This window comes from Motacilla alba, chromosome 1A, assembly GCF_015832195.1.
Source record: "Motacilla alba alba isolate MOTALB_02 chromosome 1A, Motacilla_alba_V1.0_pri, whole genome shotgun sequence".
Lineage (NCBI taxonomy): Eukaryota > Metazoa > Chordata > Aves > Passeriformes > Motacillidae > Motacilla > Motacilla alba.
This window is the reverse complement of record NC_052031.1, coordinates 63,216,103-63,242,144: the sequence shown is the minus strand read 5'-3', so window position 1 is coordinate 63,242,144 and position 26,042 is coordinate 63,216,103. Positions and strand designations below refer to the sequence as shown.

General features: G+C 39.1%; 1 protein-coding gene across 2 annotated transcripts in view; it reads left to right on the top strand.

Annotated features, from left to right (window-relative positions):
- Positions 1–8,243: 8,243 nt before the first annotated feature.
- Positions 8,244–26,042, top strand: part of CCDC91 (coiled-coil domain containing 91) — a 115,911-nt gene continuing 98,112 nt past the window's right edge. Inside the window, exon 1 of one of the 2 annotated variants that reach the window (XM_038154189.1) lies at positions 8,244–8,473. The gene's annotated coding sequence lies outside the window, so the exon portion shown is untranslated. Of the gene's footprint in view, positions 8,523–26,042 lie in introns of both variants that reach the window. The other variant, XM_038154188.1, reaches the window with a different exon arrangement.

Here is a 26,042-nt window from a genome sequence, read left to right as displayed (position 1 = left end):
GATCAAAATTCTCCTGAGTAATTTTGCAAGCATTCATCTAAATTTATTAAACATGTGGACACATTTCTTAATACATATTTTCAAAAATACAGATGTTTCCATTACTTTAAAGGTTTAATAATCTTTTGTACAACTGAAAAATGCAATTTTTGTTTATATGCATAAGTTGTCTTAAAAACATTTTGCAAGTAAACCGAGAGATTGTAACACTTCAGGCCATGCCAGGTGTTCAATATTTTCTCAAAAATTCTTGATTGCCCAAAGTAATTCTATGCAATTAATATGGCCCATGGCAGAGGGTTTGGAAAGAAATTATTTTAAGGTCCCTTCCAACCCAAACCATTCAATGATTCTGTGATCTTAATGGGCAAAAAACCACAAAACATTGGGTCCCAACTTTCTGGTGCCATGAATTTATCTGCAGTGTTGCCAACAGGAATATTCCTTTGCTCATCATGAAACGAAAATTTTGGTTCATCAAAACCACCAAAAGTAGTGGCCATCACAATTTGCCCACTGAAATATCTAAACAGAAAGTCAACAATCCATATTTTTTTTAATTGCTTGTTTTGGTAAAAATAATTGCCAAACATTTCAGGCACCACTGGCAGATCACGAGTAGAGGTTAATTTCTAATGCTATAATGGCATCTTTTGAGGATTAGGTGCAAGAATCTCAGTTTATATCATAGCAAATATTTCACTTTTTCTTTTGTAATTAAAATACTTGCTAAATGGTTAACAGGGTTTTATGTTGGATGGGTTTTTTTGAAGAGGCAATATCTTGATAGCTGCATCAACAGAAGATTTTCCCTCTAAAAACAGTAAGAGTGGCTAGCACTTAGAACCTGCTTAGCAATTTCTGGGTTTGCCCAAATAACCTTTTTTAAGAAATAATCATTAGGGGTGTCTTTTTTATTAATTTTCCCTGTGTGACAATTTATTATTTATTTACGAGTATCAAAAGTCTCTAATGCTATTGTAATTCTTTGCTCGACAGGACGTTTCTCTGATACACTTGCATACTAGCCAACATTACCCTATTTTCAATAAAAATATCTAGTCAAACTATCTTTTTATGGTCCTAATTAAACTTTTTCATAGCAGCTTAACTATTTGGAAGTGTTTCAAATAGAAAAACAAACTCTAGTATGTGAATGGATAATCAGGATCAGATACTGATCACCTATTTGCTTGATAGTTATTATTATGATGTTATCCCCCAAAAAGGACCATGTGGTTAATCATTCTCCCTAAAATTTAGCGTGAAGACACAGCAAAACGTCTTCATTCAGGAAAGAGAAGTGGAACAGGAACACGTGTTCCTTTTAGCTCTGTAATTTGAAGCTCAATCTTTGACTATATGTAGACATGGATATGACATTCCTGGCGGTGCAATGGCCCAGCACTGTTGGATTACTGCTTTAGAAAGGAATGGTCAGTCCCCTCTGACTGCCAGTGGAAGGAATGCCATTCCCTGGCTAAGAGCTGTCCAACAGTGATGGCTGCAGCCACCGCTGCTGACAAAGTCCAGGTCTCACAAAAAGGTGCACACTTTTTACAACGAGAACTAATTGAGGGTTTTTTTTTCTTCCAGAACCTTTCTGGCTGTTTGCCTGAGTCTGTCTCAAACATAGCAAATTCATAGGTGGTTATAAATAACTCCAGGATTGCGTTCAGACACTCAGTCTGAAGATTTTTAGGTCTTACCGCAAGCTATTTTTAACAGTGGATATTAAGACACCCATAAGGAATTACATGCTAATATGCTGAACACTCTGAGGCAGTACCTGGTTCCAGCAAGTTTGGTCAGAGAGGATTCCAGGACTGAATAATGTGGCACTGCATCTGGTTCAACTACCGCACCAGAGTCATGCTTTGCGCAGTAGGACAGACAATTCCAAGCAGCTGTTCCAAAACAATAGTATTTGTCCTTCTTTGGGGCTCCAGCTCGTCCCCTGAGTAACTGGAATAGTTGCTCATGCAAGTTCTCTGTAATATTTTCCACCCACTTTTTTAGCTGTTGGATCATTTACCTGTTGGATCATTTACCTGAGATTTCTGAGATTCTAGAAATTCTGAGATTCAGCTCTGGGTTTCCATAGCTTGGAAGAAACTGTTCCAGTTGCTGCTTAAGGGAAGTTCAGGACGGACTGCATGACTTCCTAGATTACCTAATGTCCATTTCAAGTCATTATTACTAACAGCAAACTTGTTATTATAAATTTTCTCAGTAATTTTAGTAAAATAATAATAAACAACCAAAATTCCTATGATAAAGCTCTATCTTTCAAACATAGGTACTCTGAGTAGAGGTACTAAATGTAAGGAAGTGGCACGATTTAACTAATTTCTTGAGTTAGTCTCCCAAAAACTGCATCAATAGGATAAATCCAGTAGTGCTGCAAAGACTGTCATTTTCTTTTCAAGTATTTCTTAAAAATAAAAATAAATGCAGAAGAAAAACAACACAGCAAAAAACTTAAAAAGAGAACCAAAAGCTTTAGGAAAACTTTGGTCCATTGAACTTCTCGGCTACTGGGCATTAACCCACAGCATATGCTTAAATTCATGTATTTTGGCAACACTGTGGAGAAGATACTGATGATGTTATAAATAAAGTTGTGTTTCAATCCAATCCATAGAAGTCTTGAATACTGAAGCTCTAAGAAAGCCAAGTATGAAAACAGGATTGTTTTCAAGTGGCAATACTTTTGACCTCTGAAACTATTTCTTCCAGGAGTTCTTACCCTTGGTGTTGAGAGAATTTATGGACCTTGTTTGTCCACTGTTTCAAACACCCACAAAATATGTGTACATCAGCTGCCAGCTGAAGAATCCAGCCCTACTTCTTGTTGGTGAGGTCTGGCCAATTTTAAGTGCCCCAAGTATGTTCACAATGGCTTTAAAAGAACTACTTGGGCATTTCCCTCACAGCTAAACCATGCTCCCAGCATTTGTGCAGAGTTCTGTGATTAACTAGGCGACCTCTTTGCGCCATATTGTTTACTCTGGAATTTCTGTAAACACAAATATTTATTTATTTTGACATTAAATAAGGGAAGCTAAAACACTATAAGAAATTACTACCTGAAGTAAAAGCAGGATTCATAATTGCTCTTACAGATGTAAGCAAAAGCTGATTTAAAAAGAATTGTGCTTGTGATCCAAAAATCTCTCTTAAACCTTTTAACATGATTTCAAAAAGATGTCTCCAGTGTAGCATTGCTGCTTATTCAAATGCACTTAATATATAAATCAATTAAACCAGGAAAAAAAGGTAGCTGAAAAATCGATCACTGATTACAAATTCAAAAGTACTTCCACAGGATTTAAAAACCAGCAGGATCCAATATTTAAAACACACAATCCAGAAAAAAACCAAGCCAACTAGTACAGTGTTTATTTAGATGCACAAAAGTTGTGATAATAAGAGAAGGTTAGTTAGGCAGATACTACTAATTGACTGCAAGGACAGGACTCCATGACTCGAGATGGGAGGTACAGTACAACATGTTACCAGAATGATTCTTGGTGAAGCTGCAGAAACCTTGACATTTCTGACAATAAATATGTTCTATAAATGGTGGAAAAAACCCCAAACAAACCAAAAGCCAACACTTTAGAATGTGGTTTCTGGGTTCTGCTACTGTCATCTAAGAGAAGAAATATATTTTAATAGGTAGAGGAGAAACGTTACTCTATAGTGGTTTCTGTTTTATGGCAAGAGTTTTAACTGTCTACTTTTAGTAAATTTTCTTGAAAGGAAATGACAACGATTTCTACACTCTGTTTTCTCCTATAAAACCCTAAAAGGCAAACAAGTATAGTATGCCTTGACTGTGGGTTTTTCAGTGGGTAGAAAAGGGTGGCAGAATTTTGCTAAGCTGGATTGTGGTCTAAGCAACAAATACACTTTTTGCTTTATTGCCAGTTGTGAGGTCTGAAGTATGTGAGTACCTCAGTAGGGTAAAAATCAGAGATTTATGTTGAAACAGACTAAATTATCCTACACATGATGGCTCCTTTCACAGTTAATACAGCATTTTCTTCTCCTGCCCTTTCAAGCTGACTGGACATTGCTCCTATTAGTGACCACAAGAATGAGAGAGGATGTTGGTTCTTGTTGTGGAAATGGTAGATTAGCAACAAGATGAACTTGGTCCATTGCTCCCCGCTGATCACCAAACAATGGATCATAAAGGCTTTAGATTCTCTAACGTTTGGCTGCGTTTGAAAAAAAAATAGTGGTTACCTTTCATATAAAGAATCTCACTGTCCCATGCCCCATTGTCTCCATCTGCTTCAGGGTAAGAAAAGTAAATACCTCATTTTGTTGTGTTCTATCACCAACTTCCCTCAGTATGGAAGTCAGCCCTGTAGGTTAATGATGGCATTTGATAGTGGTAAAACAATCCATATCTACTTTAAAAATCATGCTTGTTTAGCAGTTTTGCTTATTTCTCAACTAGGATTTAAAAAAAGCCTCCAGTTCAACAGCATTACAAACATTGTTTCCTTTGGAAGACCCACAAATATGACTGGCTTCATACCACACAAAAATGCTCAAATAAAGGGGGGTATCATCCACCTATTTATAACCACCCAGTGTTACCATGTAAGGCTGAATGAATTAAAAAAAAAAAAAAAAGTTCCAGAACTGACAGGAATCTCTATAAACTTTGCTCTCTAGGAGACAAAACAATAACATTCAGCCCAAATTAAGATGTTTTTTGGTCTTAGATTTGTTCAAACTATTTTGGGTGCAATTCTACTGGACCTTCTGTTTTTAAGTATTATGAAAGGTCTTTTTCATATTTCATAAAGCTTTAGAGAGAAACATAGTTTAAAGCTGAGTACAGCTAAAAATATAAACAATCAACATTTTGCTATTTACTACATGCAACCTTAAGCCAAAATACAATCCTCCCATACAGCTTCTTCTTCCTGATTCCTTCTAAAAGCTGTAATCAGTGTATAATTTGAAAGGTCTTACCTCCTCTTGCTTTTTTCTCTACTTGCTGAATTTGCACTTAATAAATTGTCCACTTCAAGGAATGAGTCTGAGGCTGAGACAAATGGATTTTCTTGTTTCCGTTTTCCTTCTTCACCCTTCAGTTTCCCAAAATACAGTGGCTGATGAGAATCAATATTGCTTTGGAAAAAAATGCCAGCAATTCATACTGACAGTCTGACCAAACTGGGGTATTCAATGAAATGCAGTGCAGGACAGTAATAAAATTTTGGCTCTATTTCCTTCAGGGTGTGCTACAACAAGAAATAACCCTAAAACATAAGGGGCATTATTCAGGGAGATTTTCAAAGTGAGATTATGGGTGCCTTGAGACAGGTCAGATGAAGTAAAAATTGAAGTAGATTCACCAAGAGCAGCTTATTTCAGGACTACAGTGTGCAAATCAGTAGGGAAGATAGGAAGACAATTATCAAAACAAAACCACATAAGACCCCAAGGAAACCAAAAATACAGATGTTTTGAAAATTATAGCCTTAAAAAAAACCCAATAAACAAGTAAACAAAAAATCCCAACCAGAAATAGAGGCCTGGGTTACCAAAATCTAAATTGTGTGGAAGAGATGTTGAAATGGATTTTTGGACAAGATAAGTATAATCATACACCAAAAACTTTAATATTTGAATTCTTTTTTGGAACAGTTCTAGTATACTAGGCACATTTTCCTCTTGTGCTCCTGGTATATAAATTAAGGATCAAAGGTACAAAATTAATGCAGCCACTTAAGTGGAAAATCAAAATAAAAGTGCTTTCATTTTTCTCATCTATCAAATTCTAACATGGGGAAAAAAGTAAGAGAAATCAGATATTGGTCATAAAAAGATCAACTAAACTCAGGAATAATGTTAATATTAATATTATTGTAACAAGGAATACATTTACTTCTACTAAATTTCAAAATGGAGAAAACAAGTTAATTAGAGGAGTCTATATTTTGAGGGGACATTTTTCTTTTGATAAGAAGAAAAGCGTAAAGTTATGTGTACTAAACACTAATTTTCACAACCCAAAAGACAGCTGTGCTTTAAAGACAGAGTGAAATTGTAATTATCTAATTTGGCTTGGTAAGAGGTACTTTTTCTTGGCTTTTTGCCCAGAATACACTTATTCCTTCTGCAAAAACAGTATAGCAAATTCTAAAACAGAAAAGGAACATGCTACAGAGATGCAACACAAGAACACCTCGATGAGAAATTTAACATAGTTATGGATTGCTGCCTTCAGAAATCTAAATTTACATTAATCTGTACAAAGAGAATAATATCTTGATAGTAAAAATAAGTGAAATCTTCAATTTATTGACAAAACAGGAGCAGGCACTCCAGGCCTCAGAGCAGGTTTGAACACCACCCTGGAAAGAACCTCCTGAAGTCCTGAGAATCTAAATGTTCACTTTTAGCGTTACAGAAAACAACAAATGACTACTGACTAAAACTTTATAAAACCTATTGAATGTACCAACATTAACAAAGAAAACTGAGAAGGTGTTTTTAGGGGGATTTTTTTCCCCCTTTATGTCCAAGAGGGAATTCTATCATCTGACTGACTGATATAATGGTCTTGAGCTGGGATAACACTGCAGTAGAAGATTAACTAACGCAGAAAACAAGTCCTCAAGTGCCGTTTTGTATCTGCTGAGTATGAATGTGTCAGAAATTTCTATCAAGCCATCAAATTTTATAGTGCTCAGCACACAGGCACAAGCCTTTTTTTTTCCATGGTGAATCTTAGAAGAAGACTGATAAAGTTGTATGCTATTTACCCCTCCAAAAAATCATGTGCTATAGCTACCTTCAGGAACACTGCAGTCAGGTATAATGGGACACAAAAGCCACACCATAATATCTCTTCATTTTTAATAATATTTTGGTGAGGCCCTGGCACAGGTTGCCCAGAGAAGCTGTGGTTGCCCCATCCCTGGAAATGTCCAAGGCCAGGTTGAACAGGGCTTGGAGCAGTTCTGGGGTCGTGGAAAGGTGTCCCTACCCATGGTAGGGGTGGAACTAGATGAGTTTAAGGTCCCTTGCAAGACAAACCAGTCTGTAATTCTGTGATCTTATGTTTCTTCATGTAGTATGGAACAGGAAACTGCTGCAAGGTACTGCTCCAGTGGCATAATGTTGCACATCTTTTTCATTCTCTGACTTTTAATGTACTGCTCATTAAATATCCTTCTACTACATACTGACACAGTTCTGTTTACAAAAGAGGTTCAGTAGTGAAATGAACCGGTTGTTTTCCCAGTTCATCACAATGTGTCATTCACAGCTCAGCTGCTTGCCCTTGCTTTGGCCTCTTTATGCCATTTCCTCTCACAGAATGGCACAAAGGCTAATCCCCTCCTGCCCAGCCGAGGGCTGGTGTGATCCTCACTGTCTCGCCAGTTCCTGATTCATTTCCAGGCTTCTCAGTACAAGACAGACAAAGAGCTACTGAAGAAGGGCCACAAAGGTAATGAGTGATGAGAGGTCTCTGACGAGAAGAGACTGCGGGAGCTGGGGCTGTTTATTCTGGAGAAGAGAGGACTGAGAGGGGACCTCATTAATGCAGGTAAGTATCTCAAAAGAGTGCCACGAGCAGGGACCAAACTCTTTCCAGTGGTACCCATTGACAGTATGAGGAACAAAGTCCATAAACTAAAACACTAGAAGTTGCACTTTAACATGAGGAAGAACTTCTTCCCATTGAGGATGGCAGAGCACTGGAACAGCTGCCCAGGGAGGGTGTGGATGCTCCCACTCTGGAGACATTCCATATCCACCTCTGTGCCACCTGCTCTGCGTGACCCTGTCCTGGCAGAGAGGTTGGACTGGATGATCTCCAGAGGTCCCTCCTAGCCCTCAGCATCCTGTGATTCTGGGATGACACTGAAGAGACACCGCCGGTGCTCTGCCACGCACCGGGCCTACGGTCGCGCTGGGTGAGCGAACACGGAGCGGAAACCAAAGGGCAAGGGGCAGAGGCTCCATCGAAGGCCAGGGGTGATGCCAGCCAGCCGGGATGCCAGCCGGGATGCCAGCCGGGATGCCAGCCGGGATGCCAGCCGGGATGCCCCCGGCAGGATCAGTGAGCGGCGGGGGCGGCCCCGAGCCCGGCGGGATGAGCAGCAGCGCCCGGCGCAGCGGGGGCTTCTCCCGGCTTTAGGAGCTCCCCAAACACAAACAGAGCAGTCGAGAAAGTTTACAGAATGAACACTGTTTATTCTCTAAAGGGCGCACAGTGGGGCTTTCCACAAACCACGCTCAGGTGGTGATAACGTGCAATCTTTTGTAAAGCAAAACTCACATGGACCCGCCTATCTAATCCACGCTCTCCGCCTACCTAATGCATATTTATCCGGTGATGCAATCTTACGCAATGCTACAAACACAAGGTTGTTTCCTTCATTAAGCAACTCGTATTGTAGGAGTTATCTGACGCCATCAGTTGCGTTTACACAAGGTGAGACAAGCCAGCCTGCGGACAGACAATTCAGCTCGGAGGCATCAAGGTGACCTGGGCCGCGGGGAGCGGGGGGGCGGCCGGATCCACATCCGGGTGAGGCCGCGCCGGCGGGGAGCGGGGACGGGCCGGGGCAGGCCGGCCGGAGCGGGGGCTGGTCCCGGCTGGGTCACAGCCCTGCCAGCCCGGGTCACAGCCCTGCCAGCCCCGGGTCACAGCCAGGAGCTGCGCTGGCCGAGAGGGCTGCAGAGCCCAGCCGGAGCGTGGCTGCAGGGATGGGCCTTTCGAGGTCCGACTCCACCTGCCTCCAGCTGCTTGCAGCTTCATCTGTTTCCTCCTGCCTCCACCTGCTCCCACCTGCCTTCACTTGCCCTCACCTGTCTCCTCCTGCCAGCACCTGCCTTCTCCTGCCTTTTCCTGCCTTCTCCTACTTGCACCTGCCTTCTCTTTCTTTCATCTCCCCCTTCACCTGCCTGCCCCGTCCGAGCGCTCCCTGTGCCGCAGCACTGACAGTCCTGTGTCGCGCTGGTGATGCCCTTAATGATGGGGCATAAGGGTGGCTACAAAAGGGGATTTTAGAATTAGTTCAGAGGAGCAGCAGGGGCCTGCCTTCCTTCCCTGTGCTTTCCTTTTCTGCACCAGGAAATTGGTGTCCCTGTCAACTGGAGAACCCTTGGAGTAGTTCTCTAGCCCACAGGTTTGGAAATCCTGGCTATGAGTTCTTTGTTCTTCTGCTTCCAAGGCCAAACTGTACATGGCCAAGTTTTCAAACATTGTCCAGAATATTTTCGTTGTGAAATATCCTGTGTGATTTTTCAGAGGTGCGTGGGTGCCTAGTATCTGCTACTATAAACAGAGTTGGGTGTTGAAGTATTCCTGAAAATCTCTCAGAATCTTCAGGCATCTAAACCACTTTCTGTAAATCTGGTCTTTAAACACTTTAGGAGTTTTGAGGCTTCTGATCTGTGTAACAGGGTTGACCATGTCCTCTTGATACCTCGGCGCCCGAGCCCACCCTTCTGCTCTGGGACATTGTCATGATGAGCTCTGCCTGCGGCTTTGGTTCTTGTCAGGAGACTCTGGTTTATCTCATAAGCAGTTTTTCTTTTCTGTCTTAGCAATTCTTTTTGCCTATCAATTGCACACCGTGAATGCATCTTTTGCCACCTTGCTGCAGCATTTTAGTGGAAGTTTGGGTAGTGTTTGTCACAGTGCTTGAACACCTGTTTCAGTAGACCTGCTTAATTGTTTTTGTTATCAGCCCTTCCTGGCTGCTTGCATTTCTGTTCTTCAGATTTTGCTCTTTTACATATATTTTTTGAATATATGACCATGATCTGAGCACCTCCACATCCATGGCTCGACTGTCTAAAGTAAATGTTGATGCAAATGTTGTAATTACTTCCTTGTTTTTCCTTCAGGGGCTATCAGTTTCTCACTCCCTAATACTGGAAGCAGACTGCTGACCATCCTCGAACACAGACTGCAGGGCAGACAGTGTCTGCTGAGTGCAGTAGTGGTCCTCATTATGATAGGATCTGAAAGAAGAAAATCACAGTAGTGTTCAAACAGGTGATGCTTGGAAGCTCAATGAAGTGTAGATAATCCCAGAGCCTTTTTTTGAGAGCCTCTTAAAGAGATTCTTAAGCGTATTTTGGAAGGAAGACAATTAAATACAGGAGATAAGTTTATGTGCTCTCTGCCTCAATGTGTCTATGTGAATTGTTCCACCAGTAGCACTTTCTGCTGTTAGTCTGGGACACTGAAGCTGAGATGGTGCTTTAGCTCATCTGAGGGAGTGGGTGGGTCATATGCACACCAGATTGAGACAGTTGGCATTAAAATAGGGTCTGTTGCCTTTGGATTTGTTTTCATCCAAATCTTTCTCTGACCATCGTTATAATTAAGTTTAAGGCTTCCTACCAGTTTGATTCTACCTGGGGTGGTTGTAAACTGAGCATACCAGATGACACATTTGCTTCTGTCACGTTCACACAGAAACCTCCATGAGGATTTGGTGACACAGTGGTCAGATCATGCCTCACTAGGACTCCCAGTGCAGTTTTAGTCCTTTTGCAGTTGATTAGGAGTTCCTTGACTGTTTTCTGCATGTCTTTGAAAACACCCATGGGCTGTTGGGCCAGCTTCCTCACACTTCTTTCCAAGTGCCACAGCTGTTGCCAGAGCTTGGTGAAGAGTATCTGCTCTCTAGGTACTCTTAGCTGCTTCTATGGTGTCAGGCTGATGACAACCACTCAGATTTAGAGATGCCAAAATGCAGTTATGCTATGAAGCGTATTTCTGCTCCAGAGGAACAATTGAATTGCAATCTTAAGGGCAATAATTCCCCAAATCTTTACGGAGAGGCTGAGACAGATATCTAAGCATGGTGTCTCTCTGAGGGCTTGGCTGGATAGATACTGAAAGCCCAGCTTCCAGGAAAGCTTGCAAAACCAAGTGGGAAAAGGTTTGTGGCATGATGGAAACACACTTTCTGTGAGTCCTTAAATGTAAAGTTCACAGTGCCTTCCTGCCCATGTTCAGGTTTGTGTGTGGTTTGTGTGTGCAGGGCCCGATATCCTCATGTGTGGTGCAATCTGCTGCTGTCCATCTGTGCAGCGCTTCATGCTCACGCGCCCTTACAGGGAAGTTCTTTCTGCTCAAGGAAAACTAATTTGGTTATAACAAGGAAAGAGAAAAATTCTTGTTGAACCAGTCTTGATACTCAGAACTTTTACTGGGGGTTTTTGTTTGTTTGTTTCCTTGCTTGCTATTTGTGTAGGGCTTTCCCCTCAGTACACTCCAAGTCTCACTCTACTGACCCTAAATTTTAAGTCATGTCGACTAAATCTACTTTTAAGTTCAGTGTAAGTGAAAGTGTTTCAAAGTGACTTTCAGTAACATCTGTTACATTTCATTACTTTGTTACTTTGATATTTGTAAATGTAAGAATACCTCAGAAATTTAAAGTGAAGGGCTTGTTTTTCTTTTTTCTGCCTCATACTTCTAAAGACTTAAGAGTTATGTGGAAATAACCCCTGCTGGTGTTAGTAAAAATAAATACCTTACATTTGAAGGCTGGATTTATCTTTTCTGATAAGGCCTCTTGCAACCCTAATCTTCCCTCATTACTTTGTATCCTTTAAGCAAAGGTATCTGCTCTCTAGACCTAAGTCTTCAGAAGTAGTACTATGTTTACATATAAAAATCAAATTATTTGTAATTTTCTTAATTTAGAATTATATTATCTGAACTTTCTTGGTATACATCAGGATTTGTATTACTTTGTCCTGAAGAGTTAGGATTGACCAATTTGAAGAATTCTGCTTTTCTGACATAGCAGGCTTTTTTTCCTTTTCATTGTTCAGATGGCAGATTTATTTTAGGTGTGACTGAAATAAATTCTGGGGGTTCTGTCCACTCTTTCAATTAAACCATTAAAAATGTAAATTCCATTCTAAGGAGTGGTTGGAGAAACAGAATTATGTACCCATAAATTTCTTTCTAAGTAATCACAGAGGACTTTCTGAATTAAGAAAAGAGTGAACGAAGTTTTTTTACTTGCACATACAAGTGGCAATGGATGTTCCTCAAGTGGTTTTCAGGGATGTAATTTTTATGGAGTTTTTCTGCAGTTTCCCATCAGATTCATGTGACATCTGTGTCTGCCTTAAGTTTGTTGGCATTCATGAGGCTAAAATTTCCTGTGATCACCTTGTTACAGACACTGCCTAGTGAACGTTCCCATCCTTTGAATCACAGCTAGAGGAATGGGCATAATATTTATCAAGTTATTTTGGATCCTCAGAAAGAGAAATTATTATCATACCTATATAATGCCCTTAAGAGAAAAGCAGGTTTTTGTATTTGTCATTGGAATGATAAAAATTCATTCATTGGAATGTCTTTCGGAGCAGAATTTAGAAATGGATTTTGCTTAAAAATATGTCTTATGTTATATTTGCAAAAGTTCTAAGTTTTAGTTTTAAGAAAAATCAAGCATGTCTAAACTATAGTGCTAATTTAGTACAAAAAAAAAAAAAAAGGACCTAAAATCTCTGGCAGTTTGTAATACTCTGAGGTCTTTAAAAACCTTCCACTCAGTGAAAATGGTATAGGGCTAAATCCTGATTTTTAGGACTCCCATGAACAACTGTGGTAAATTTTAGAATGTAGAGTTTTCACCTATTCAGCATTTTCCTTGATTAAAGAACCAAATTTGAACCTCTTTATCAGATAGCATATAGCATCAAATATTAAATAGTCAGGCAAGTCTTCACTTGGATTGAATCCTATGTCAGGTTCAGACCCATTCTTCCAAAGACCCATTCAGACCCATTCTTCCATAGACTCCAGGAATATTCCTCTCATTTTAGTGCAGTCCTGGAAAAGAGGGCAAATTTTTGTGTGCATTCATAAATTGATTTTAGGTGCCTGTGCAACAGTAATAGTTGGGGCTGTTTGTTTCCTTCAAGAAAAAGTAATTAAAATATTTAATGCTGATAGCAAAGGTGGTTCCAAACTAAGCCTTTTGCTTCTCTTCATCCTTCCTCTGGATTATAAGGCTGTAGTAGATCAATCTAAGCAATCACTGCTGGAGGGTAGGTTGTTTGCAAGAATACAGTTGGAATCTGGCACTAAGGGCTGACAGTATTTAAAACTTGATATCTTTGGAAATGAAGGATTTAGGGTGTGCAAGCACATTTTGAAGTGCAAAACATCCAAACTCAAATTATTCCAGTGTGAAAACTAGTAATTTCAAGGCTGTAGCCTAGGATCTGTTACTAGAGCTGTTGTTCTTCCTTCAACAAAGGACTTAAAAAGGCATTTAATGTGCCGTGTTATTTATAAAAAAGCAGTTCACAGGGACATTGCTATCAGTGTTTGAGCGTGCTGGCTGATTGGGTTTGGTTTCTGTACATACTGGAGAATTGCACTCTGGCTATGAACTGTGGCATTCATGAGAGCTTTCAGCACAGCCACACCAAAGCACTGCATCTTTTGATCTGAGTAGAAGATGAAAAATTCACAAATGGCAATCATCTCTTTCAAGTGACAATGAGTGTGTATGAAAATGGAGGGGAAGTCCCATACTTCAATACGGATATGATCGAAGGCATGTCCTGTGAGGAGCAGCCAAGGACTTTGGGTTTGTCCAATTTGGAGAGAGGGAGGCTGAAGGGTGCCCTCTATGAGGGTGGCATGGCAGGGAAGAGGCTTCCAGGTCAGTGCCCCAGGCGTGTCCATGTCTCAGAGGCACTTGGACAATGCCCTTCCTAATGTGCTCTAACTTTTGGTGAGGGCTCCAGATGATTGTTGTGGGTCTGTTGTAGCCGGAACTATTCTGTTCTGTGAACACTCTGGGGAGGGGATGCAGCTGTGGGAGAGGATATTGAATAAATGTGAGCTGAAAGGGATGACAGATGCTTGCCCTAAGCTGTGGACATTTTGAGCAAATCACTGCTGTAGACATCCTTGCTGTTGCACATGTGATTTTGGGCACATCGGCTGGAGGCAGAAGAAATCTGGAAGAAGGTGAACAGTTTTAGAGGTGCTTCATCAGTTAATGCTCACAAAAACAGAATATAATCTCCTGCAGCGAAACTGGAGCATTTTAACATTTAAAAACGCAGCTGAACAAGCCCCCTTCATCTGGGAAGCAGAAAGTAACAAGCCATTACATCAATTCATAAGCAATTTGATCTCAATATACAAGATTATGAAAGGATTCTTTGTAACAACCTTACAAGCCTTAAAATTAGAAGCTCGTAAGTAATTTTTTGTCTCCTTTCCAGGTGTTTATATTCAAGTGAAATGATTCCACATAAAATTTAAATATTCAAAATACAAAACTTCTAAAGGTTTAGAAATTTTTTTGTTATCTAAACTTCCGTTTGATTGTAAATAAATAAATGTACTAAATATTATGAGTTCATTATGTGTTTCCTTAATGTTTATTCTGTGTCTCCTTAAGGTTTCTGAATAAAGTGAATGCAGGTAAAAGCTATCCAGTATTGTGTGTATTGTTGCAAAAACTTGGTCTTGTAGCTCTTTATTCCCAAACACTTTGCCAGAACCCACTGCTAGAATTTTTTTTATCTTGAGGTGGATTTACTTGAAGATGGAATTGCTTTACTTTGAATTTGTTTTAGTATCCATTTATATTAAATACGTATGTTTTCATATAAGTATCTTCTGTTTATTGTAGAACACAGTGATGTTTGGGATTTTTTAAAAATTTCTGAGGAGGAGAGACCTACAGTCAAGTTCTTTCTGCTAGGCTTACTTTTTTCAAAATTTTAACAACACATTACTGTGTTACCGTTCTTGAGCTTAGTGTGTGTGTATAGAGAGAAATAAAGTGGAAATCCTGTCTCTGAGGATTGGAATTTAGTGTAGATTTAGATGGAAACCAAAATATTTTACCATGCATTTGCCAGTTAAACTTTTAAAAGGACTTTCCATGGGGTGCAGCTTCTGAAATAGTGTAATAGTGAGTTTCTGAAGAGGTTTCCACATGATGCACATGCCACAGTCAGCTTGCTTTTAGTTTGTAAGCTGCCACTGTGAAAAATCAGCATCTTGGCCTGATGCACTATAGACTGAAGAAAAGTTGTACTTAGTTTGGAATACTGGAATTGTTAAGGTTGGGAAAGACCTTCAAGGTGGTCGGGCCCAACCATTAACCTCACACTGCCAAGTTCACCACTAGCCCATGTCCCCACGTGCCACATCCATGTCTTTTAAATGCCTCCAGGGTTGGTGGCTCCCCCATGGCCCTGGGCAGCCTTTTCCAGTGCTTGACCACTCTTTTGTGGAAGACCTTTTTTCCCCAATATTCCTTCTAAACATCTCCTGGTGCAGCTTGAGGCTCTTTCCCCTTTTCTGTCCCTTGTTCTGTGGTAGCAGAGCCTGACCCTCATCTGGCTGCATTCTCCTGAATTGTGGAGAGCCAGAAGGTCCCCCCCAAGCATCCTTTTCTCCAGACCAAACATTTCCAGCTCCCTCAGCCACTCCGTTCACAGCTCTCTGGGCCTGTTCACCCAGCCATTTATTTTACCCAGCAAAGAGTGCACAAGTTCAAGCCAGGAGCAGCCAGTTTCTCCAGGTGAGGACACTGGAAAAAGATAAGTTCTGCTAAAGTCCAGGTAAAAAAATCCAAAGCCTTTCCCTTATCCAAAATGCAGGTCACCTTGTCACAGGAGATCAGGTTAGATCCTCCTTCCCTCTCTGTAAGTGGGAGGAATACTTCCTAATTTCCAGCCAACTGGGACCTGCCTGAATATCCAGGACTGCTGGTATGTGGTTGGAAGTGGCTCTGTGGCCTCTCTCAGCAGCTTGCTCAGCACCCTCAGGTGGATCCCAGCCAGCCCTGTAGATCTGTGTGTGTCTGAGAGGCACAGCAGCATCAACTTCTGGAATGTGGGGTTCATACTGCTCCCTCTCCCTCTCTTCCAGCTCAGGGCTGGCTACCCTGGGGACACCTGGTCTTGCTACTGGAGACTGAGGCCAAGATGGCATTAAGTACCTCAGCCTTTTCCTCATTCTTTCCCACTATTATTTTCCACTGCATCCAATGAGGGTGGAGATTTAGCCCTCCTTTTCTTGTTGTATTTATGAAATCATTTTTTATTGTCTTTTATGGTGGTAGCCAGGTTAAGTTTTAATTGGGCTTGGGCCCTCTTGAATTCCTCCCTACAGAACCTCATACCCTCCTTGCAGTCCTGTTTCCCCTCTGCTGGGTTGGATTTCTAGCAGACACCCAGTAAAAGGGCCAGCAATCATGAGACTTCTCCAAGTCCTTCAGAGAATATTTCCTCTGTCTCCATCCTGGCTGGGTGGGCTGTAACACACTCCCACTGGGATATCTGCCTTGTTCACCTTTCCTCTGATTTTTACCCAAAATGCTTTCTGCCCCTCTTACCCTTTTTTCTTTTTTTTTTTTTTCCCTCTGGACAAATTCCTGCACATTCATTTAGCACTGATGGACAATAGCATTGTAAACTGACTCTGGAAGGGGTCTCAGAAACTGAGTTTAAAACCACTTTTGTTTAATCAACTTAAAAATTAATCTTACAGAAATTTAGAGTTAATCACAGTGCGATGAATGATAAAATGAGATACTGATTCTCTGAGACCAAATTAAATTTATTATTAGGAGCTAAAAAATAGGTTCTGCTTTAGGACTTTTATAAATGCTTTTTCTAATTAAAGAGTGCTCAAAAAATGTGTGATACGGCTATTTTAACTTCCATCAATATTGAAGGTACCTGGGATTTAGTTAAATTATCCTTACAAATGCACTTATGAACTGCCTTTATAGAGAGGCCTGACTTGCCCTCTTGTTGGGGTTGAAAGAACAATATTGGTTTAAGAATCTTTAAGTGGAGGAGAGACAAGGACTAATATGCTTGAAAATTTCAAAAACTGAGTCAAATTATACTTATGTTTGGAAGCTATTTCATTTAAATTGACTGTGTGCCCTGAAGAATTTGCTCTACATAGATCCTTTTGTTTTACTATCTGGCAATAAGTGTGTTCTTCCTCTTTATATATATATATATATATATATATACCTATATCTAGGTACACACACCTGTGTTGCCCCAGTGGTATTTTCACAGTTGAACAAAGTTAGTAGGGTTTTTTTTTTGTTTGTTTGTTTGTTTTAATTTATTTTTTTATTACAGATGAATACTGAGTTGCAAGAGTACTCAAAAATAGTTACAAAAATGTAAATCACTTTTTACAAGTTATGATCTAGATGTAGTATATGTAAAACACACTCGGAAATGAAGTAATTCTCCTTCTAACATACTTGAATATTTTTTCTTTAAAAAAAAAGGAAAAAAGTCAACAAAGTTGTTGCAAAAACAGAATACATTTTGATTTTAAATGGTTGTCTTCCAGTAGCATCTATGCTAAAATCTTTACAACTTCCTCATGGTGTAAAATACACCATAATCTGATTAGAGGCTCTAGTTAATAAATAAGGGGCTTGTGGTTTTTTTTTAACAAAAGATTTTTTTTAACGTTAAATTTTATGTCAACATTGAATTCCATGGAAAAATTATTGTATTTAAAAAATTATGTGTATTTAACCTGGTTTAACTCTACATGACTGCAGAACATGTGAAATTGGTAAAGCTAACAAAGGATGGAACACTGACAGTGTCTTTGGTACAGCAGGGGCTAATGATTAGTTTTTGCTTATTGATCCAGTCCAGGTTCCTCCATAAGGTTTGAATTATAAACCCACACACCAAATAAAAAAGTGAGGGAAGGCAGAAAGGAGACCAACAGTCTCAGGGTTGAGTTTAGTTCCAGTTTTAGGCAGACTAGAAGAGGCAGGCTCCTGGTCAGAATTCTGGTGCTAGCCAGCCAGGCTCCCTCCCGAGCAGCTGCTCTCGTGAAATGCACTGGGTTTTAATTTCTTAAAATTATTATGCATTTAAAAGGCTTTTTTCTTTGTTCCTATTTAGTGAAATGCTTTACAATATTAATTTTTTGTGTAAGTTGTGCAGTGTGCAATATTTGTCCTGGGGAAAGTAGTAATTTGATGATAGGAATAACCTATTAATTATGAGTGAAGGAAGATAGTTGTGAGTTTTTCAGTTGATTTTTTTTTTGCAATCATATATTTTAGAAGATGGCTGGATTAGCTTGAGGTTGGCCATTCACATACATTTCTTTGTCAAAGCCTCTACAGAAAATTATAGTTACCACCTGAAACTTTAAATTGCTAAATGAGTTGGTTTTTTTTTTTTAATTACTATTGAGTGTAAGTGTAGGGCATTAATGGTTGTTGTTGTAATATTCAAGTTTTTTCTTGCTGACTTTAGTCAAGCAGAACTTGTTTTCATTGGGAATTTTGCTGACTGAAGACTATGTAATTGCCCAGTAATTAACATAGTTAAAAGATATCACTCTATGTGTAGTTTGCACTTTGGAACCCGAATGTTCTGTCGGTTTTCGTATCATTGCCAGAAGGGATACTTTTGCATAGTAATTTGAATAAATCTCAGTAGTTCCCTTTAAACAGTGCTGGTTTCAAAAGCCATTAGGCTCTGTGAGTATGTAAGGCCCTTGTTACCTTAAATAATTCCATGAATTCTCAAGTATATTATTTCTAATTTCACTGTGTGCTCGTATAAATAACTGTCCACTACAACTTGTTACTGTTTTGTTCTTGTACATGTATTCTACATGCATGGAAGCTTTATACTTTATGATGAATATCTATTAGGCATGCATTTTCTTCCAGTTTAGCAAAGGTCTTAGAGGACTTACAAAATTGTGGTTTAAAATAAATTAGCTGGGAGAAGGAACAATGGGTTTCTTTTAAACTGGGAAGATTTGGAGCATTTTGGTTTTGTCTGTTTGTTTGGGGTTGGGCGGGAGTTTGACTCTTCTTGAATGAGAAATATATAAATTTTGCTTAATTGTTAACTGACGTGTGATATTCTTGGTATGTGCCCTCCTCACTTACTTGGTCCTTAAATGTCCTGGTGACTTGTTGAGTGTGGAACCTCTTAGGAAACAACTCCCTCTTTCTGAGAAGGCCTGGTAGTTCTGACAAATTTTTGTCATAAGCTTTGGGCCTAGAGAAGAGCTGTAGTCTAGAAATGCATAGTAGGCATAGAGAATCAACCTGAAGTGATAAATAAATTTTAAAGTATTGTGATCTGATTAAAAGAAAAGCATTTAGGTGTTGAGCTCAAATCCTGTTTTTGCTCTGGCCTAATCTGGAATCTCTGTTTGGAGCTCCCTCAGCATATTACAAAGGCATTGATGGCAATCAGCCCTTTCTGTGAGAAATAAATATTTTATATTTTTTGATTGCAGTAGAGAACATACAATTATGATAATATCATTTGGTCAAAGGTCATGTGATGAAAAGTGTTGTGTTGCATGCTTAGGAGCAGACCAAAAACGAAGATGAAAAAAAGGAAAGATAATGTGCACAGACGTTGTGGCAGCAGTGTTTTCTGTTGGAAAGCACATTAGCATTTTCATTTTACTTGTTTATAAGTTGGGAGTTGGACAACATGAAACCTCTCCGGTTTGCTTCATAAGACTAATATGAAAAGGAATTTTAAGTCACATCGTGAGTTGCTTCTTCATGAACTGGACCATCTCTTTGGGGAGCATGGAAAATCAAGTTAATCTTCTTAATATGTGAACAAAAAGTCATCAAGTCTTCTTTTTAAATATTAGTAAAGGGAGCAAAAGGTGCAATGATGATACATTCTTCTTTCTGTGTGGGAAGGAGAGCTGGCCTTTTCTGCTTCTAACAGTATATCTAGAGTTTGAAAACAAAGGATTAAAAGGGTTTTTTAAAAGACCAGTTTTGTTGAATTTCAGTTTTTACATTAAACTTTCATAAAATCTGAATTTCTAATAGGTGATTGGGGCGAAATGAATATTATTAGTGTTGTATAAGGTTTTCTTTTTCAAGACCAGCAACTGAGTCATATAAAATCAGAAGGACTTGAAAACCTGAGACAAATGTCATGTCAGAGAAATAGATTAGTATCTTTTTTCTTGCCTGAAATGAGTACCTTTCCCTGTGAGAGGTGCTGTACTTTCAGGGTTTGGAGGAAGCTGAGCAGAGTTGTTTTATTAATTGGAAAAGTGAGTCTTCCAGTCCATTAGGAGACATAGAAGAATGATAAAAGAATGCTGTGTAACTTATTTAGTACAATCCTATCTTAAATAATGTATTCGTTTAGTATAATCCTATCTTACCATGTGCTGCTGATTTTGTGGGTTTTTTTGGTTCTCTGGTTGTTTTTTTTTGTTTTGTTTTTTTTTTTTTTTTCTAAGTACCCATGATCAGCTTTTCTAACAGAAGATTAGAATGATAACCTGAACATGCTGACATTTCACAGTTTTTGTGAACTGTCTATATGTAAGTTAAAGAGTTTAGTTTTCATAATATTTAACTATCAGGTGTATTGATTGTCCTTTATATTCAGACCTTTACAATCTTTCTTTACTTTTAATTAAGAGAAAAAAGCCTCATTTTTAAGTGCATAACAAGATGATCTACAGAATTTTTAAAGGTTTTTTTTTTCTTTTTTTACTTTAAAGATTCTTCTTCTTGTGAAGGAATATTGGTTTTTAGAATAAGTGATTCACTCAGCACCAGATTTTCTTAGGCAGTGCATCGTGCCAAAACCTGGTATTACCCTGGGTCTGGTTTTGTTTAGTTGGGTTTTTTTTACTTTTTATTTTCCTGTAAAGCATATATTCCTTCTTAATGTGGAAGGTCTTGAGCACTCTTTTCATAACATTAATGACATTTATTAGTGCAAGTTACCACACATCCATATGAGCATGCATTCAAAGACCTAGATTTTTGTTTGACATGTTGTTATATTAAATTGTGTTGCTGTGATGCTCTTACTGTTACTAAGATTGTGTCAAACCTTCTATTTTCACATACCTGTTCCGTGACAAAGTTCGCTTGAGGCAGAACTTGGTGCCTTTTACTCTTGGAAAGCTTCTCCATTGTGCAGACACCTCTTTTTAAGTTCTCTTAAAGCATATTACTGTGATTTGCAGGTAAAAAGAATTGATTTCATCTGCTAATGCTGCTTATTAACAGTAACATGGAGAAGCAGGAGAATTTCAGTTGTCAGTCTGAGTTCTTGAAGCTCAATCATATTTTAAGTGGGAATGCATTTGAAACATGTGACCCTTTCTTTTTGCTTTTAAACCTTCCATTTCTTAAGTTTCTCAGACATGAACTGTAGAAGAAAGGCCACGGTTTGTTCTGGCATTCCCAAACTCTTAACGGGAGGTGTTTCTGTACCCTCTATTTGCTTCTAAGTAAAAAGATTGTGTTCCTAAATCACAGTAGAAAAATCAAGCACATAGTTGGAGTGACCAGTTGCATGAAATTCTGGAACTGATATCAGCTCTTCTCTTGAGAGGGAAGCCCTGGATTGCAAAGCACTGTGTCTGTTCAAAGGGTGAGAGGAACATAAAGGCTGAGACTGCTGAAACTAGCTCAAAGAGCCATTGATTCATTATGAAGCATTAGACTTTTCTTTTTGGGAAAAGGAGTTGTTATTTGTAATTGTCTTGCCATGTTCATGATGAAATAGTACCATTTAATGATTCCTAGGATAGGTTTTGAATAAATTAATGAATTTCCAAAGTAATTTATTGCTTCCAAAGAAGAAGCATCCTTATGCACTTTTGCTTTCTTGTTCGGATATTTTTTCCTTAATGCCAAAAGTTCATCTCAGCCTTTTTCAAGAAGCATTTCTGTTGGATACAAAGATTTATGTAAGACATTTTTTCTTTGAACTCATGATGAAAATATTTCTTAGAAACATCGAATCATAGAATGGTTTGGGTTGGAAGTGATGTCAAAGCTCATTCATTTCCAGCCTCTGCCATGGGCAAGGGACACCTTCCACTATCCCAGGTTGCTCAGACCCCCATCCAACCTGGCCTTGGGCACTGCCAGGGATGGGGCAGCCACAGTTTCTCTGAGCACCCTGTGCCAGGGCCTCACTACCCTCACAGGGAAGAATTTCTTCCTGGTATCCCATCTGAACCTCCTCTCTGTCAGTGTGAAGCCATTCACACAGTCACTCCAGGCCCTTGTCAAGAGTCTCTCTCCATCTTGCCTGTGGGCTCCCTTCAGGTACATTTCATTAGGCTTTCACTCCTTTTATTCCTCCTACAGCAATGAAGATTCTAGGGCTACTCTTTCCCTTTCATGCCCCTCTCTTGAGGTTGGTTCTTCTGTCATCAGCAAACCCAGTCATAAATGTTCTTGGACAGATGTTGGTAGTTATGAGTACAGTTCAGCTGAAGAACAGTGTCAAAAGTAGATTTGCTTTTTCTTTTAATTATACTGTTGTGGATTAAACTCAATACATTGAAACACAGACCGTCTATGGAAGGCACATTTGGAAGTTTTCTAATCCAAACCATTGTGTAAAACAGATCTGGTTAGAACAGGTGAGTCAGGGCCATGTCCAGTCAAATTCTTTGTGATTATCCTCAGGAATAATTCTTTGTGGTAGGGTAATTTTTCAGGGCAATTCCTTGTGATTATCCTCGGGTCCAACGTGCTTGTGGGCAGCCTCTTCCAATATCTGGTCACAATTTTCACTATTCCAACTTTTGTCCTAAGGGTTTTGTCCTAAGCCCAGTGCAGCTCTGAGAACAGCCTGGCTCTGTCTTTTAGAGGTCTGTGTTCAATTGATGGGTTCCAGTAAAATTAGAATACTTTAAGTATGAGAGTTTTTAGTCTACCATGGTCACATTTTCTCAAACATTTGTGGGACTCATGGTGTCTGATCTTTGTGACCTAATTAGCATATGACAGGTCAGGCTTTTCTCACCTTTTTTTTTTTTCTTTTTCTTTTAAATTCCAGACTTTCTGATTATCATTAGTCTGAATCAGGTTTCAGAGATTGTTTTTCTGGACTTGATGTCGATTAATTATACGTATTGCCTGGCTGTACTTAACACGAATGTTTAATTCCAGTTTAATTCAAGCTGCTTTCTGAGACTTTTTTGGAGGTGGGTGGGGAGAAGGCTTGGTGAAAGAAAAGGGATTTCCTCCAAAGCACAGTATGTTTGAATTGTATCCACTTTGTCAGAAGTCTCGCAGAAGTTTATGTGCATTTTGTAAAAATGTATGGCTTTTGAAGTAAAAGGATATTTGTGATAGAGAAAGCTTAGAGAAGGCCAAGAAAGAAATGTGAAAAATAGTTAACTGTGTGATTTCTTATTTTTATAAAGCAAAAACTAGCGTTTCCATGTTCTGATCACAAGAAATCAATTATAGTGAAGACTGAAAATCTAAGAAGGTGAAGACTGAAGCGCTAACTCTTGAGTTCCTGAAATTGTTAGAATTAAGTCTTGGGGAACATAGGTTATGCTGAATACCATATTTTAATGTTTCTGCTGGAGTAGGTAATATATTACATGAAACCATCTTTGAATATCTAGAGAGAATAAGCTGGTATTTTTTAAGTAGATGATTGTCAAAGTTGGGGGAAATTTCATAGAACATGGGTTTCCCAGTTTTCTCTATTAGTTTCTTCTAGGATATGGTTGAGGAATTGACAGTTCTTGAATATGTTTTCCACACAAGGCTGTAATGCTGTGGCTTGTTTTTCCCCCCCTCTCCTATGTCATAAGTGAATTTGAAAACCAGTACTTGCCCTCTCTGTAGGAGCTCTCAGAGCTCGTTCTCCTCTTGTGAGTAAAAGTGGAACTCTTAATTTCTTTTTATGTGGTTGTGCTTGAACTATGGGAGTGAAATGGTCTTCAAATTTGCGCTTCATTGCTTTTTCCTGCTTTGCTCACTGTTTAAAAAAGCCAAAAGGTATATGCTGAAGAACAGTGCCCTCAAATTCTAAACCAAATAGTGCCCTCAAATTCTAAAATTTTTGTGGAATTCATTTTGTAGATTATCTTAATACCAGTTTTTGTGGAGTTTCTGAGTTTTTTCTCATACAAATTCAGTATCTTGAAGATGAGAATATTATTTCTAGCAATTATTCAAGTTTCTTTAATAAAGGCTATATGAAGCTGAGGTGTTTCTTTACACAATGTGGTTCTTTTTCCTTCTGAAAAGGCTTTTAACATTGGGAAAGGCAGTTATGGAAGTCTTACAAGTCGTGTAGGATGGTCTTGCTACATGAAGCTGATACAAATGCTACAGCTTTTTCTGTAACTGTTTTGTTACTTGCAGCATTGACATGTGAAAGTAGAGTTATTTCAAAATTATTGGTGATGCTAGGTGTGGAACATCACATCATAGGATATGGAATATTACATGCTTTTTGCAGGATCTGGATCTTTCACTTCAGGGGGTTTCCTGACAAAAGGACTAAGTAGTAAAAAGAGTTCCCTTCCCTTCCCAGAACTTCCCTTCCCAGAACTTTCCTTCCCTCTTTCTTTCTCTTAAATTCACTAAAGGAATTCGTAGAAGAATTTTAGGTATTGTCATTTTGTTTATAAATTCTATTTTGTGTAAATTGATCCTTGACTTTTATTGTCTTATTCCTTAGTGTGCTATTCTTACCTCTAAGCATTGAAACCCTCTGGAAACTCTTCTGAATAAATGGATCAATGGGTAGACCTGAAAGATGAATAGGAAAAGAAAATTCTCTGGGTGTTTTCTCCAGTGCTTGACTGCTGCCTTTTCTTAGACCAAAGTCTCAGTCCTTGCAGATATTCTGAGCTTGACTGTGTGTGGCTTTTGGCAGTGCCAGAGCTGGCCTTGCTTTCAGGATGGGTTGCACAAGTTGTCCTGAGAGGCTTTGCAAACTAAATTGTGATTGCTTTAATGTTGAGCTGCTTTATTTGGGCTGTGGAAGAAAATTCATTACAATGGGCTGGGCTTTAACTTTTTCTTAAAAGTACCATAGATTTGAGTGGAATCAATTGTAATATGAGCAACTAGTACTGCAAAATAGGTGGCTGTGCAACTGCTGACTCTTTTTGGTTTTTGTTTTTTTGTTGGTTTTTTTTTTTTTCTATTAAAAAAGTTTTAACATTATTATTGTACTAAGTGTTTGTTGAGTCAGTACTGGAAGTGAAATCAGTGAATAATTTAGGTTAGAAAAGACCTTTAGGATCATGGAGTCCAACCATTAACCTCCCACTGCTAAGTCCACCCCTGAACCACATCCCCAAGTGCCACATCTACATGTCTTTTAAACCCTCCAGGGACTGTGATTTAACCACAGCCCTGGGCAGCCTGTTTCAATGCTTGACAACATTTTTTGGTGAATAAATTTTCCCTGATATCCAACCTAAATCTTCCCTGGAACAACTTGAGGCCATCTCCTCTTCTGCTATCACTTTCTGCACCCTCTTGTGAGGACTGATAATATTCCCCTGAGCCTATTTTTCTCCAGGCTAAATGAACCAGCCTCATGTCCCAGGGAAAAATTGCTGGGACACATTCTGTGTTGTCTTCTTTTTCCCCAGAAGCTTGAAGTATCTTAATTCACTGTGTGGGTGGGCAGGCTGCTTGTCCCCTGTTAAAATGAAGGTGCTAACAGCCCTGTCACTGTGCCTTTCACTCTGGGAGGTGACCTGCTTCCTGGCAGGGCAGGTTTCCCACCTGTCCCTTTTTTATGATGGGATCCACACTGGAACATGATGGAGAACACTGGTGTTTTGGTGTTGCCTCATTTTCACTGTCTTATGATGGGGTAGGACACACAGCATGCAGAATTGATAGGGTGGTTTTTCTTCTGTAGAAAAATTTTACACATGCTCTAAATGTATTTTAGTTTCCATTATGCTTTGCATTCATATTCTGTTCTTGAGCTAGGTATCCTTTGGGTTATGTGTATTCTGTAATTAAATTTTTTCCAATTAACGGCTTAGTAGCTATTATAAGTTTTTAAGATGCCAAATGCTTATCCTGCAGCTGTGATTGGTATGGAGCAGGAGGAAAGCCTATCAGCTAGGTAAAAAGAAGGAAGATTGCTCCTGAATTTTAAAATTTGTAAGTGGTACTTGGAGTTTTGGTGAAAGCCGTGGGGAAAAGTGCATGTGAGCTAGTTAGATCTTGGTGATA